The sequence below is a fragment of the Octopus bimaculoides genome, chromosome 3 (genome assembly GCF_046866305.1).
Source record: "Octopus bimaculoides isolate indiv1 chromosome 3, ASM4686630v1, whole genome shotgun sequence".
Taxonomy (NCBI): domain Eukaryota; kingdom Metazoa; phylum Mollusca; class Cephalopoda; order Octopoda; family Octopodidae; genus Octopus; species Octopus bimaculoides.
The window spans coordinates 46,653,606-46,667,268 of record NC_142930.1 but is presented as its reverse complement, the minus strand read 5'-3'; the positions used below and the strand labels follow the sequence as shown (position 1 = coordinate 46,667,268).

General features: G+C 35.4%; 1 protein-coding gene across 7 annotated transcripts in view; it reads right to left on the bottom strand.

Moving 5' to 3' along the window:
* The window catches only part of LOC106870145 (organic cation transporter-like protein), a 62,269-nt gene that overhangs the window by 33,510 nt on the left and 15,096 nt on the right, over window positions 1-13,663 (bottom strand). The window contains exon 1 of one of the 7 annotated variants that reach the window (XM_089348924.1): window positions 11,053-11,534. The exons of 2 other annotated variants lie outside the window; for them this stretch is intronic. The gene's annotated coding sequence lies outside the window, so the exon portion shown is untranslated. Of the gene's footprint in view, window positions 1-8,687; window positions 10,269-11,052; window positions 11,535-13,663 lie in introns of those variants that run through there. 4 more of the 7 variants (XM_014916143.3, XM_014916139.3, XM_014916140.3 and 1 more) reach the window with 4 other exon arrangements.

Here is a 13,663-nt window from a genome sequence, read left to right as displayed (position 1 = left end):
TCTACCAAATCCACTCACAAGGCTTTGGTTGGTCCGAGGTTATAGAAGACACGTGCCCAAGGTACCATGCAGTGAGACTGATCCCAGAACCATGTGGTTGGGAAGCAAGCTTCTTTACACAAAGCCACGCTTATGCCTATATATATATATATATATATATATATATATATATATATATATATATATATATATATATATATATATATATATATATATATATATACATACACACACACACAAAGGGCTTCTTTCAGTTTCTGCCTATCAAATCCATTCACAAGGCTTTGGTCAGCCCAAAGTATAGTGGAAGATACTGGCCCAAAGTATCTAGCAGTGAGACTAAATCCAAAACCATGTTGCTGGGAAGCAAGCTTCTTACCACACAGCCATGCCTGCACGATGTGCAACCCACTAAATTTATAAGCAAAACTATTCACAGTTCTAAGTACAACACAAATATCTGCTCAATATCACTTGCAGCCCTTCCTCTTTTCTACAATCCTTAAAAACAATATTTTTGTATAGCTTCTTGAACTGAATAGTGTTTGTACTTTGTTTTAAGTTAAACATCCAAATCATTCTACAGATTCACTCCATTTTTGAATATTACCTGGTAGTAAATAATGATCACTTTAAACAAATATGTTTGTGTTAATTCTATGAGATCCATGAACTTCAGAGCATATGAGTTTAAAAGTAATGTGATGATGTGTTCTCAACATGTTATGAGGTCTGTTCAAAAAGAATCCAACTTTATTTTTTCACAGCAAAACTAACACCACATGGATAGGAGGTGACACCACCCTTCATGCACATGTAAAAATTTTTGCATCAGTGAGCCACAACAGTTCCCAGCTGTTACACCTAGGGTATAGACATGTAGTGCGCATTCATCAGATTTTCGTTTTCACACAGGATAACCAAAGAAATAGAGCAGAGATATTGCATCAAGTTTTGCCAAAAAGTAGGTGATACTCAAGCTCAAACCATTCAGAAGATTCAACAGGCACTTGGCAATGGTGCCATAGGCAAACCCCAGATTAAGGAGTGGTACAACAGCTTCAATCATGGTTGCACCTCAATGGAGAGCAAGGCATGCTCATGCGGACCACTCACAAGCCAAAACAAGGAGCCATTTAAGAAGGTTTGGCAAATAGTCATGGAAGACCATTGTGTAACACTCCAGGAAATTACTAATGAAGTGGGAATAAGCACATTCCATTTGTGTAGAGAGTGTCGGCCAAAAAATAAAGTCAGACACTTTTTGAATGCACCTTGTAACTTAAGCTTTCCTGGTCAAGAGCAACATGCCACTTGTTTAACAGGGCATTCTAGTCTCCTGACTTGGCACTGTACAACTTCTGGTTTTCCCCAAACTGAAAACCATGCTGAAAGGAAATCGATTTGAGTTGTGAGAGGAAGAGCTCCACAACATTCCAGAGAAAGCATTTCAGAGGTGTTACCAGCATTGACAGACCCACTCAGAGAAGTGTGAACTCCCAAGGAGAGTATTTTAAAGGTGATTAAATAAAATTTGTGGAATGTGCAATTTTTTTTCTTCGTAGCCCCAGAGATTAGATACTTTTTGAACGCACCTCATGTTAACATTTTAATCTCATATTCGAAACTAGATGTTTTTTTTAAATTTTCATTTCATTTGCTTGTTGAATAATATTACATTTACACCCCACAGATAGGATAGTAAAAGCATCATCACGAAGAACAACATTCAATGTCCACTGCATTAACCCTTCTACTTCATAGGATTCTTCTCTGAAGCCTTTATCTCAATTAATAGAGTGGCAGAATCCAGAACATAGCTTTTTTTTTTGTCCAAAATTGTAATGTTCCTTGCCATCTTTGCTCATTTTTTATGTTTCCTGCAGATTTTTTGGTCTAATATCATATCACACCCCAAAATTTATTTTCATATAGTTTCTTTACTGACATTAATTATCACCACTTGTACTTTAGAATTTCCAAAACAACAATCTGTTTTAGATAGTCTACATTTGTTATTTATGTTTAAAATGAACAATTTCAGGTCTAATACTAACCCCTAAGGTATCCACAATTAATAACCATGTACGTATATATGCATATACTCATTTATTGTTTATATATATATATATATATTTATATATATATATTTTTGAAAAATTGAAATTTTACAAACAATAGTTTTCAGAATCATAATCTCCATATTTTTGTACGTATTTTGCAAAAAAAGATTTCCAGAAAAAGTGAAAAATAAAGAAATGGGGGTGGGGATTGAAATTTTGAAGTTGTGATTCCGTAAAAAATTAAAGTGGAGAAGGGTTCCGTTTACATCTCTGCAATGTGAGCCCTTTTTTCATCTCTATACAGTTAGTAATTTTTTCAGTTAATTTAATTAGCACCAAAGTTGATCTGTCAGTAATCTGCACTTCTCGATGAATTCATCAAGATTTTCAGTTAAGGGTTTGTCTTTTTATTTTATTTTTATCTGTTTATTTATTTATTTTTGTACTGTTTCCCCCACTCTCCCTGCCAATATCTTAGAGAATCTGGATAGTAAGAAACAGACCTGTAATTTTTAAAATTAAGTTCATATTCAGTTTTATATAATGGTATAACTTCTGCAATTTTCATTTTACTTGGAGCTGTAGTAGTTTAAAAGGATAAATTACAAATGTAAATTAGAGGTTTGGAAATCCTTTCAATGACTTTCTTGACTATTGTTTATAGAATTTTTTTATCTTTCATTTGCTAACAATGTCTATGATTTCTTTTTCTTCAACTGTTTTATAAAAAAGTGAACTCAAATTTCTATCCCCATTATGATCATCAATCCCTTTAATGGTTATTTCTTGGCCATTAATTTTTTTTTTCCTGCTACTTTTGGTTCCATACATTGGATAAAACTCCTTCCCAAATCATATAGACTCACAGAGCCAGTTTCCCATATATGTTCACCTCTGGATGGGATGCTGGTCCATCGTAAGATTACTCATTTTTGCCAGCTGAATGGACTAGAGCAATATGAAATTAAGTGTTTTGCTCAAGAACACAATGCATTGCCTAGTCCAGGAATCAAAACTAATCTTAAAATCATGATTTCAATGCCCTGACCACTAAACCACACACACATACTTATAAAAAGTTAATAAAACCACCAATCGCATCAGCCATATTATTAATGGTCTTATCATTATCAAAATTGCTTTGCACTATAGTATTCTGACATTGGAGATTTTTATAATGTTGTTTAACATAATCCATATATCTTTCATAATATTTTTATTATTCTCTAATATATTCCTTCTTTGGTATCATCCCAATATGAAAATAAATTGATACTAATCTATATTTTCATATTTCTTTTCTATTCTTATAATTCTATACTTTATGAGTTCTCTATGCCATGTGTTTCCCATTTGTAGGCATTTTCTAGTCCTTTACAACCTGTATCTCTATATTTTTACCTGTATCTCTATATTTTTACTTTCTACTGTATTAGTTAATTAGACGGATTTTAACATACAATGATTTCAAAATTTTGTCAATATCTTCTTTGTGTACTATTATCTAACTTCATGTTGGTAATTTATTTTTGAATTCAATCATGAATTCCTCCTTTTATATTTGAAGTTACTGACATTTTTAGCCTTCCTGTAACTACAACTGTAAAAAAACTGGCAGATGGCCAAGACATCATTTAGTACTGGCCCACACACTACATTGTTATCATACTGTTTGTGAATATATTAACTATCAGAATAATACATTACAAATTAATTGTGGTAAGTCAAGTAACTTTTTTAAAGAATGTAAGCCAACATATACATATACTATATATACATATCATATATGTATATCATATATATATATATATCATATATATATTCAAAACAATTTGAAAATCCTACACGACTAGGTGAAAAGTGCTTTATTTAATATGTGACATTAATAAAAATCTGTAAATGTACAAACATCCAGATTTCTGAGTACCTTAATTTTTTTCTATATAATTTCTGTACATCACCTCCAAACCTTCCAATATATATATATATATATATATATACTACACTCTCTGAGTGGTTGGCGTTAGGAAGGGCATCCAGCTGTAGAAACTCTGCCAAATCAGACTGGAGCCTGGTGTTGCCATCCGGTTTCACCAGTCCTCAGTCAAATCGTCCAACCCATGCTAGCATGGAAAGCGGACGTTAAACGATGATGATGATGATATATATATATATATATATGTATATACATATATATATATATATATATATATATACTATACATAGCATTGTTAAACTCTTCAGTTATTTGGGTTTCATAGGTCTATACTGAAATCCCCACCACAAATGTGCATGACCTTTTGAAGTATTTTTACAGTCAGTCCTCAAATATTTCAATATTGGCTCTAGGTACTTTATATAAATATAGCTAAAAATTATTTTTCTTTCTTCTTTCACACATTTCTATTGTTATACATTCAAGCACATTAGTATTTGTTTCTTACCACCTTATAATTGTACTAAACTACCACCGCTTCCATTTTTGTTCTTCCTTGTCATGTAAATCAGTTCAACTCGATACCCACTCATCTCTGAGGGTTGATGCAAATTTCTGATATAGGAGCTATTTTATTGAATAATTTCTTGACCTGACTTCATAAAGACTTCTGTCGTTGAAGTAGATAACTGATGTTTTATTATCTGCCTCAAACTTACATGATAAAAAAATAATACTAGCAATTGTAGATGATATCAAAGCCTTGTGAGTGGGTTTGATAGACAGGAATTGAAAGAAGCTCATCATGTGTGTGTGTGTGTGTGTGTGTGTGTGTGTTACTGTCTCCGTGTTTCAACATAGTGTGATAGTTGTAAATGAGTATCACCCACTGTCATGTTACCGGTGTTCTTCATTTCTAATCTTCTGTGAAAACATGCCTAATCATGGGGAAGTATTACCTTACTTGAAAATAGGTGAGGGTTCGTAACAGGAAAGGCATCTGGCAGTAGAAAATCTGCTTCATCAAAATTCTTCCAGCCCATGCAAGCACAGAAAAGTGGACATGATGATGTTGATATTCAAAATTGCAGAAATGCTTCTTTTCATCATCATTGTTTAACGTCCGCTTTCCATGCTAGCATGGGTTGCACGATTTGACTGAGGACTGGTGAAACCGGATGGCAACACCAGACTCCAATCTGATTTGGCAGAGTTTCTACAGCTGGATGCCCTTCCTAACGCCAACCACTCCGAGAGTGTAGTGGGTGCTTTTACGTGCCACTGGCATGAAGGCCAGTCAGGAGGTACTGGCAACGGCCACGCTCAAAATGGTGTCTTTTACATGCCACCTGCACAGGAGCCAGTACGGTGGCACTAGCAACGAACTCGCTCCAATTTTCATAATGTACAATATTTATTACTTACTGTTCATCACTATCAACAGAGATGAATGACTTCTCACAGGACAAACTATTATTGCCTGTAATGTCTTTATTCCCTCTGAGATTACCCCTTGCTATGCTGTGTGCGTGTGCTATAAAACAGCAATGGCACACAGTACATGTTTAAATGTCATTTTGACAATATTACATCAAAGGATAAATATTTGCATGGCAAAAATTGAAAAGACCACCTACTTCTATCACTCAGTTAAGGCTTCTTAGTTCACCATTCTACACTTAACTTAATTTGAACACTTTATTCTCTCTACATATATTTACTTATTTATACTCCTTTACTTGTTTCAGTCATTTGACGGCGGCCACGCTGGAGCACCGCCTTTAGTCGAGCAAATTGACCCCAGAACTTATTCTTTGTAAGCCTAGTACTTATTCTATCGGTCTCTTTTGCCGAACCACTAAGTTACGGGGATGTAAACACACCAGCATCAGTTGTCAAACGATGTTGGGGGGACAAACACAGACACACTAACATACACGCACATGTATATATATCTATATATATATACATATATACGACGGGCTTCTTTCAGTTTCCGTCTACCAAATCCACTCACAAGGCTTTGATCGGCCCGAGGCTATAGTAGAAGACACTTGCCCAAGGTGCCACGCAGTGGGACTGAACCCGGAACCATGTGGTTGGTGAGCAAGCTACTTACCACACAGCCACTCCTACGCCTATTTATATATAGTTATTATCCTTTTCATTTAATATCATCTCTAAAAAGAAGAAAGCAACATGAAAGGGAAAAACTAAAAAGGAAAGATTTTTACTGTTAGTACATCAAAGAAAGTGAGTCAATTATGAGAATTTTAAGTGGGTTAATAAAGATCAAAAGAGACTTTCCTAAATTAATAGGTGACAAAAGTAAGGGAAGATATAATTGAACTGAAGGCATATACACACATACATAAGCATATTAAAGTTGAGGCACTAACACAAGCAGGCATACAAATGCATCTATACATGTATACAAAATAGATTTGAAAACAGAGTAGTGAAAGATAAGTGTATAAGGTAGCAGGCAGTTGTGGTGTGTATTCATACACTGCAGAGAAGAGGTACCAGATTAAAGATAACATTTTTCCTTGCTTGTAGGTTTTATCTCAGTCACAATTCTGGAAATAGTGGTAAGAGAAATATCCCAGCAAGTTAAATTGGCAGGCTATGGGTTTGACCACTCTCTTAACATTGTCACAGACATCAAGATGCTCACAGTAACAGTCATCTAATCAGTGACCTTTCTCACTTGTGTGCAATACATTGCAGAGCTTGCATGCTATGCAGCGTATAAGATTGGATAAGGGAGTATAGTTTCAGTAGTTAATCATGTTAATTGATACTTAATGAAGTTATTATTTGGAAGATGAAAGGAGAAGTATGGCATCAGGTAGGTTTATGACTGGATGTATCTAGAATAAAAGAACTCCTTACTAGATGGTCACTTAGATTTTCAGCCTTTTTGAAAGGGGGAGAGGTTATGTGGTCCAACTTGAGAGTATATATTGAAGTTAGTGCACACTAAAGCAGATGATTCACAGAGTAGATGACTGTGAAAAGAACTAAACTTAAAAACACACAGGTGTGTGGTGTGAATGTGATAGTATAACCAACAGATTGAGTTTGTGGGGGTAAGTATGAGAAAAATAAGTGATGTATTTGTTTGACTTGACACTAAAGTCAAGAATTTGAGCTGCATAGCTGGATAAATTGTGGAAAAGGGCGGACAGATTGTGTGTGCGTGTGTGTGTAGGAAGGTCAAGGGGGGGAGTTTGGAGTTTTAAACCAAACAGGATAGTGTTGATTTAAGCAATCACATAAAGTAGTGCTTCTCAAAGTGGGTGTTACCGCCCAACCCTTTGAGTAGGGGGTGGATTTGTATATGGGTACAGGAGAGAAGGGGGGATAGACCACTAGTGGGATCTTTTAATTACTCTAATTTTCAAACATTTTTCAATTTTTACCATGTGTACATATCATCTGATAATATCAGTGATCAAAATGTTGTTTTGGCATTCCATATATTTATCATATTAATGAAATGATTTATATGCAAATAGACCTTTAAAGGCGATCAACCTTTAAGGAATAATTTTTTGTGGTGTATTTAATTATGTTGCAAAGGGGCGTTGAAAGTGTTGAAAAAAAATGAGGGCGATAGATAAAAAAAAAGTTTCAGAAGTGCTGATGTAGTGTCCCTCATTGGTTTCTTATTACTTAACACCGGGTTGAGCAGACGACCTGTGATCGTAGTCATTCTAAACTGTGACCTTTATGTCTTTTAAGTCATAGTTCATCTCAGTCTACTTTATCCAATATTTTTCCGTTTTTCGTAAAAACAACAGAGTATGATTTGCTGAGAGATTTGGTTGCTGTTACTAGCAAGTTGAGCGTTCACATAGCTCCTAATTCTTATATGACATGAGGTCATCGACTCACTAGCAGATCTAGCACTAAATTACAAAAATTAGCGTCTTTTTTTTCTATTCAACTGCAGTAAGGCCATATATATCGCTAAGAAGTACTTTCACAACAGTAGAAGTTTAGCAAAATAAACAGAAAAGATGAAAACATTAACTATATTGTAAGAAAAAGCGAGAGAAAAATGAGACAGCGAACATTGACTTTACTGCAATAAACGTACGCGAGTGCGTGAAAGTAAAAGAGAGGGAGTGTGTGTGTGGATTGTTTGAAGGGGTGTAGATTTTATATATATTAAAAAAAAGATAGTTAGGATTTGGATAAAACCTATTTATCTAGTGTTAGTTTTTGTTCAATTCCTGACGACCTTTTTCTCAATCATATAGGCATATATATATATATATATATATATATATATATATATATATATATATATATATATATATACACACACAAGCACTCGCGTAAAATTATTCCAGTATATATAGGTAACACAGTAAGCAATTTAAAATAGTCGACGCTAACAAACACGTGAATCCAGGGAAAAACTTTGTATATAATAGTGCGTTATATACACATGCCGTAGTCTCAAAACGGGTAGTACACATCGGAGAATGTAGCCCTTAATACTCAGAAAAAGACACGCTGATCAAGGATGAAACACCTTTGATCAAAGAAGTATTTAATTAGCGTTACACTAAGGTTAAACAACTATAGTGTACACACACACAATTATTAGACAGGAGCAAAATCTTGATCTGGTACATAAACCCAAGATTCTAAACATTGATGAATGGTGAAATTACCTCAAACAGACGTGGACGCATTACACGTGACGGAACTGAAATGTTTCAAAAAGCTGATTGCAGTTAGAGCTGGTGATTAGTTAGACTACATGCAAAAGGTAGCCTTGGCTGTGTGCGTGCGCAGAAACTGCGGCATGCATATATCGTATAATCATTAATCAAAACGGCCTGAATTAATATAGCAACCAACAGACTACTATTGACAGTTCGTATCTAGGTACTTTATCTTTCTAGAATGCGTTGTTTTGTTTTTTGTTTGTTTGTTTTTTTACAAAGGGTCTTCAGATTTCTTTGTCAAGTTTTGTCGGTAAACAGGTCGCGGTTTCAAGGCGACGAAAATATTTTGACACAAATGAAAATTAAATGTTGAAGTAAAAACTAACGGTTTTTGCGTGTTCTTGAATGGCTTGCAAATATCTTACACGCTGCAATTGTTTTTGTTTCAGCACACGATCTCAGATCAAGTTACTTGCTATGCAAGTACATCTCCGTAATTGTTTTTATCTTTTAATCAGAATCTGATAAAGATTACAGGATTTAAAGGCTGCAGTAACTATCTTTAATCATATATTTCGTTTGCATTTGAAGAATATAGATATATTTAGTCTACATTTTTTAACATTAGTTGTTTCACTTTCTGAAAATTTTAAATGCTGCTAGTTTCAGATTCTGAATCTGAAGTTCAAAACAAAAAAAAAAAAGAAAGAAAGAAATCAAGGCTGTAAAAAAATGCGTAAAAAGATTAGCGTGGCCATATATAATCAGGTAGGTTTGATAAATCAGAGCCTCAATTACAGGTTCCCTGTGCGTGACAGCACGTGTTGTCAACTATAAACACATGAAATATTATCACTAATACGGATTTCTCGACGTCGATCTCATTTTTTTCTTGGAAATTTACGGATTTTACATACACAAAGGAAGCAGGTAGGAAGGAACCCTGGCCGCCGACACACATGCACAAAAATGCATACATAACTCGCACATTATAAATATGCAAGGTTTTTCTCAAGTTTAAAATGTGATATTGTTTTATCACAAAATATTCATTTTTCTGAAAGTTATGACCTCCCAAAGTCTGGGGGGTAAAACCCTGTAGTTATGCCGTTTTATCTACATTCTACACACATACATACAAAAAAAGGTATGTATATGTGTTGAAAAGGCCATATTAGTGATAATATTTCATGTTTATAGTTGACAACACGCGCTGTTATGCACAAGGAAACTAACGAACGAATCTTGACAAGTTTCAGATTGATTGGCCAAACATACTGTATGGAAGATTACATTATCCAGTGTCGTTCTTCAAAACAATAAGTTTTGATTTGATGTAGACTTGGGTATTATTCTTAAAGGACTCGAGTAACAACATAAAGGTACCCTCATTGACTCGATTGTTGTTTATCACATACCAGCTCTGATCAAGTAGACCCATATTCAAAGGTATTTCAACCGTGACTTCCTTTCTTCAATTAAATAATTCGCAAGTGTAATAAATTAGTTAACCGTGAGAAAAAAAAAACTTTTTTCGAGCACTACCCTTCGTCGGCGCGATTGAGAGAAAGAGAGAGAGAGAGTATTGAAGACAAGAAGGAAGAGAGGAATGACAAAATAACACACCAGAGGGGAGATAATCAACAATTTCTCGCAGTTTGGAAAACTATGAAGAACAGCAGTAGACAACATGGAAATGGTTATTGAAAAGGACGTCTCAAATTTAGAAGCAGAAAGCCAATTTTGAGGAGCGAGCGAGATCACGAGAACACTAGAATCTACTATAACAATACACTTGTGTTTTTTTCTCCGTCACAACATATGAATGAGAAAGGAAGGGGTGATGGCAAACTACTAGTGGGAGCATTTCAACTGTGTGTGAATGTTCGTATGTGTGAACCAGCGCTATTTCAGTAACACACGATGATTAATGTCACATCTCAAAAGACAACCACTAGATAACATTGACAAGTGTATTAATTTGATTTACCATTCATATTTATATATAAAATATTACAATTAGCCGTCATTTTTTACGGCACCTGGTCAGCTAGTATATATATATATATATATATATATATATATATATATATATATATGTAGTGAAACTACCTCCCGCCATTAGATACAAACTACTATCGCCATTACATACAATCTTCTCATTTAAATATAAATAAATGCGAGCGTAGTAGAGAACCCATTCCTTGTCCATCACGTGACTGATCATTATTCGAATCGGCAACTTCTTCGAACCGTTCCCGCCAGAACGCAAACTGACCAACCACGGCCCCTAATAAGGTCACGTGATAGAGTAAAATTCTAAAGGCATTTGGAGCCCTCTTAACGCTATATATAGATCAACTCATACCCAATAATTTGTCTCGGTCCAGTTTCTCTTTGAGAAGTGTTCCGTGTACCACACGACAGCAGCAGCAGTTCCAGCGACCACTTCAACAGCTTCGTCCAGCCACGATGACCTCCGCCGTCGCCACATCAGCAACAAGAGTCTACTACTACTATCCAGCATCATCATCATGACCAACACGATTAATACCAATCAGCCTCTACGCTACCAGCGTCAACACGATTTACTATGTACACCAAACCAAACTCCGCGGCACATCTCTCTCTTCGATTCTGTTAGGTGACTCAGCTTCACCACGGTAAATAAACAGACAAGAGTTCTTAAACAGACAAGAAATTCTCAGCCAGCGATGAACATCTGTATAACAAGAATCACGGCTAGGCATCGATGCCTCGACATCACAACTAGTGATCAGCTCTGCCAAACTCAGCCTCCCTCACTTTCACATACAGAACTTTTCTTATTGTGTACCCAAGATCTCGTATAATTGCTCACGTGTCATTGACTCTTTCTCTGCTGTAATATTTCACATACACACATGTATCACTCACATACACACTTTTCTTTGTATGACGGCCTGTCTTTGATTATGTTCTTATATGTCGCATTCACACTCTCACACAGACATACATCTTTAACGATACAATAAATATATCTGTTATTCATCTAATACGGTTGTGGTCTTTCATTACTGGTCATCTATGTTATCGTCGTATAACATTATGTATATCATCATCATCTGATATATATTTGTATGTTCGACCGTGTGACGCGTTTAAATAAAAGGAGTCCTCTGTTTTTCCATTCGTCACCATTTCTCCTTTTATGAGTTCGCACGGTCGTCCCTTACATATATATATATATATATATATATATATAATCAGCTATTTGGCTTTTTGTCACAAAAAAGGACACTCAGTATGAGTGATACAGCAGTAATATATCGTCGAATAGTATATTATTATTGGTTATAGCAGAATATGACTGCCAGTTTCACAGACTTGCTGGTTGGAAACGTGTAGCGTCTTCTACCCATCTATCTAGCTCTGTGTGTGTGTTCCTTCAAGCAGTTATGTAGGGACGATGCCTTGGCATTGTCAAGAGGGGGAAACAGCCACGCCCTCGACAGGCTCAGGAAGGACCCAGCCTATACCCTCAAATTCCTCAGGCTCAAAATTACAACAGAGACAAGCTTTAAAATAATTTCCTAGTTGATACATTAGACATAGACCCAGATTCTTAAAAACCCCTTCCAGAAACGAAATAGAGGCAGACATTAACACAGCTTCCTGGGATCTGCAACTTACCTTCCGGTGAAGAGATCAATGCAATGCCCCTGTACTATAACTTCTATAACTGCAAGCAGTTTCAAAAATAGCATTTGTTATATGCTCAACCCTAGCCCCACTTAGAGAAAGTTCCACTTAAAGTTATATGGTTTGTATGCATGCTCATTTTCTCTAAATGGTAAGACTTGTGTAAGTGGGATTCTCCTTAGAGAAGTAGATAAGCATTTTCAACTGACATATAAATACAGGAAATTTTTAAATAGGCACACCTTGAGGGTCTGAATACCTAACAAAGCAAATATAACTAAAAGCCGAAATCATTCAGAGAAGCAAACTGCTCATGCAGAAGTAATGCCATATGCCCACTAAATGGCTAATGTAAGACAGGGGCCATTGTGTGTAAGGTGAAGGTAGTATCAAAGGATCCCACTGGAGTGACTCAAGCACAGAGATAAGTTGGTGTTAAAGAAAGTCCTCTCAAAGCCAGTCTGAATACTCACAAGTCTTATTTTAAAATCCAGGAGAGAGATGTAATGCCACAACATTGATATGACACTTATGGCTATTAAAAAGATGCTGGCAGACTACACTTCAGTAGTAGTAGGGGGTGCAAACTTTATTTAGCAAAGAAAGGGATTATCACTATATATATACAAGCAACAACCACAGGTGATATTAGCTTTTAAAGAGAAATGATGGAACAACACCACACAAATCCCTTCAGTAACAGGATATGTAGTATGTCTGCCACCATGTTAATTGATAGGACATATCAAATGGACTGTATTGGCTTCATTTGAAGTCATACTTTACATTCCATTTGGCTGTAGATAGTTATGAAAGGGTGTAACATGACGATCAGAGTATTTTGTTCAAGTAAAATGAAAGACTCCAATTGTAGCCACAAAAGACATTGGCAAGATCCACTTTGAGATTTACTATAGGTAAATCTTAGCATAGAATTTGAGTCCAAAGTAGCAATTGTTATTTCAATATATTTTTGTGTTTCTTCAATCAAAAAGATAGTGTTTTTAAAATGGGTTGGTAGTGCATATTCTGGAGTTCAGAGGATATCTAATTATGTGCCATGAGCAACATGTAGTTACTGAGCTATGACTAATGTGTGTGTTTGTGTGCATGTGTATGTGTATGTATGGGTGTATATATGTATAGATATTTGTATGCATGTATATATGTGTACATGGAAAGCGGACGTTAAACGATGATGATGATGATGATGATATTACATGTACATCTATATATATACATATACATGTATGCATATAGATCTAAATCTATATATATATATCTATACATATACGTGT